The sequence below is a fragment of the Hordeum vulgare genome, unplaced genomic scaffold (assembly GCF_904849725.1).
Source record: "Hordeum vulgare subsp. vulgare unplaced genomic scaffold, MorexV3_pseudomolecules_assembly, whole genome shotgun sequence".
Classification (NCBI taxonomy): Eukaryota; Viridiplantae; Streptophyta; class Magnoliopsida; order Poales; family Poaceae; genus Hordeum; species Hordeum vulgare.
This window is the reverse complement of record NW_025422532.1, coordinates 117,501-120,000: the sequence shown is the minus strand read 5'-3', so window position 1 is coordinate 120,000 and position 2,500 is coordinate 117,501. Positions and strand designations below refer to the sequence as shown.

General features: G+C 45.4%; 5 non-coding genes across 5 annotated transcripts; all 5 read right to left on the bottom strand.

Moving 5' to 3' along the window:
- Positions 1-61: 61 nt before the first annotated feature.
- Positions 62-177, bottom strand: LOC123419250. Its single transcript, XR_006618294.1, has one exon. It is a non-coding gene; the product is annotated as a 5S ribosomal RNA (ribosomal RNA).
- A 367-nt stretch (positions 178-544) lies between these two features.
- Positions 545-663, bottom strand: LOC123419162. Its single transcript, XR_006618213.1, has one exon. It is a non-coding gene; the product is annotated as a 5S ribosomal RNA (ribosomal RNA).
- A 317-nt stretch (positions 664-980) lies between these two features.
- LOC123419284 lies at positions 981-1,099 on the bottom strand. The gene has a single exon (XR_006618324.1). It is a non-coding gene; the product is annotated as a 5S ribosomal RNA (ribosomal RNA).
- A 368-nt stretch (positions 1,100-1,467) lies between these two features.
- Positions 1,468-1,586, bottom strand: LOC123419235. The gene has a single exon (XR_006618281.1). It is a non-coding gene; the product is annotated as a 5S ribosomal RNA (ribosomal RNA).
- Positions 1,587-1,994: 408 nt separating this feature from the next.
- On the bottom strand, positions 1,995-2,113 carry LOC123419292. Its single transcript, XR_006618331.1, has one exon. It is a non-coding gene; the product is annotated as a 5S ribosomal RNA (ribosomal RNA).
- Positions 2,114-2,500: the final 387 nt, after the last annotated feature.

Below are 2,500 nucleotides of genomic sequence, written 5' to 3'. Positions count from 1 at the left end.
TCATATAGATCACGGTCCCGCGTCATCCTTGTCACGTGGCGCAAAAATATATTTAAAAAGGGGAATACACGAGGACTTCCCAGGAGGTCACCCATCCTAGTACTACTCTCCCCCAAGCACGCTTAACTTCGGAGTTGTGATGGAATCCGGTGCTTTAGTGCTGGTATGATCGCATCCAACATGAAACTATCTATTTGTTCCTTATGCTTGCCCGTACTACTACTACTACTACTACTACTACTACTACTACTACTACTACTACTACTACTACTAGTCGTTGGGTGTCATGCGCGGTGGGAAAAGTCACAGAGGTCGTGGCGGTGCTCGTGTTGTCGGGGTAGAGAGGGAGCGGTGAAATTCTTGTGTTAAACTCGTCTCCGTTGTCGAGGCAAATGTGGCAATGGACACGGGAGGGGCAAGCTAAAACATATCACAAACGTCAAAAATAAGAAAACTAGTAAACGTCAAAAAAAGAAAACGAGGTCATATAGATCACGGTCCCGCGTCATCCTTGTCACGTGGCGCAAAAATATATTTAAAAAGGGGAATGCAACACGAGGACTTCCCAGGAGGTCACCCATCCTAGTACTACTCTCGCCCAAGCACGCTTAACTTCGGAGTTCTGATGGGATCCGGTGCTTTAGTGCTGGTATGATCGCATCCGACATGCAACTATCTACTTGTTCCTTATGCTTGCCCCTACTACTAGTCGTTGGATGTCATGCGCGGTGGGAAAAGTCACAGAGGTCGTGGCGGTGCTCGCGTTGTCGGGGTAGAGAGGGAGTGGTGAAATTCTTGTGTTAAACTCGTCTCCGTTGTCGAGGCAAATGTGCCAATGGACACGGGAAGGGCAAGCTAAAACATATCACAAACGTCAAAAATAAGAAAACTAGTAAACGTCGAAAATAAGAAAACGAGGTCATATAGATCACGGTCCCGCGTCATCCTTGTCACGTGGCGCAAAAATATATTTAAAAAGGGGAATGCAACACGAGGACTTCCCACGAGGTCACCCATCCTAGTACTACTCTCGCCCAAGCACGCTTAACTTCGGAGTTCTCATGGGATCCAGTGCTTTAGTGCTGGTATGATCGCATCCGACATGCAACTATCTATTTGTTCCTTATGCTTGCCCCTACTACTACTACTACTAGTACTACAACAACAACAACAACAACTACTACTACTACTACTAGTCGTTGGGTGTCATGCGCGGTGGGGAAAGTCACAGAGGTCGTGGCGGTGCTCGTGTTGTCGGGGTAGAGAGGGAGCGGTGAAATTCTTGTGTTAAACTCGTCTCCGTTGTCGAGGCAAATGTGGCAATGGACACGGGAGGGGCAAGCTAAAACATATCACAAACGTCAAAAATAAGAAAACTAGTAAACGTCAAAAATAAGAAAACGAGGTCATATAGATCACGGTCCCGCGTCATCCTTGTCACGTGGCGCAAAAATATATTTAAAAAGGGGAATGCAACACGAGGACTTCCCAGGAGGTCACCCATCCTAGTACTACTCTCAACCAAGCACGCTTAACTTCGGAGTTTTGATGGGATCCGGTGCTTTAGTGCTGTTATGATCGCATCCGACATGCAACTATCTATTTGTTCCTTATGCTTGCCCCTACTACTACTACTACTACTACTACTAGTACTACTACTACTACTACTATTACTACTACTACTACTACTACTACTACTAGTAGTAGTAGTAGTAGTAGTCGTTGGGTGTCATGCGCGGTGGGAAAAGTCAGAGAGGTCGTGGCGGTGCTCGTGTTGTCGGGGTAGAGAGGGAGCGGTGAAATTCTTGTGTTAAACTCGTCTCCGTTCTCGAGGCAAATGTGGCAATGGACACGGGAGGGGCAAGCTAAAACATATAACAAACGTCAAAAATAAGAAAACTAGTAAACGTCAAAAAAAGAAAAGAAAACGAGGTCATATAGATCACGGTCCCGCGTCATCCTTGTCACGTGGCGCAAAAATATATTTAAAAAGGGGAATGCAACACGAGGACTTCCCAGGAGGTCACCCATCCTAGTACTACTCTCGCCCAAGCACGCTTAACTTCGGAGTTCTGATGGGATCCGGTGCTTTAGTGCTGGTATGATCGCATCCGACATGCAACTACCTATTTGTTCCTTATGCTGGCCCCTACTACTACTACTACTACTACTACTACTACTACTACTACTACTACTACTACTACTACTACTACTACTACTACTACTACTACTACTACTACTACTACTACTACTACTACTACTACTACTACTACTACTACTACTACTACTACTACTACTACTACTCCTACTGCTACTGCTACTGCTACTGCTACTGCTACTGCTACTGCTACTGCTACTGCTACTGCTACTGCTACTACTGCTACTCCTACTACTCCTACTACTCCTACTCCTACTACTACTACTACTACTACTACTACTACTACTACTACTACTACTACTACTACTACTACTACTACTACTACTACTACTACTACTACTA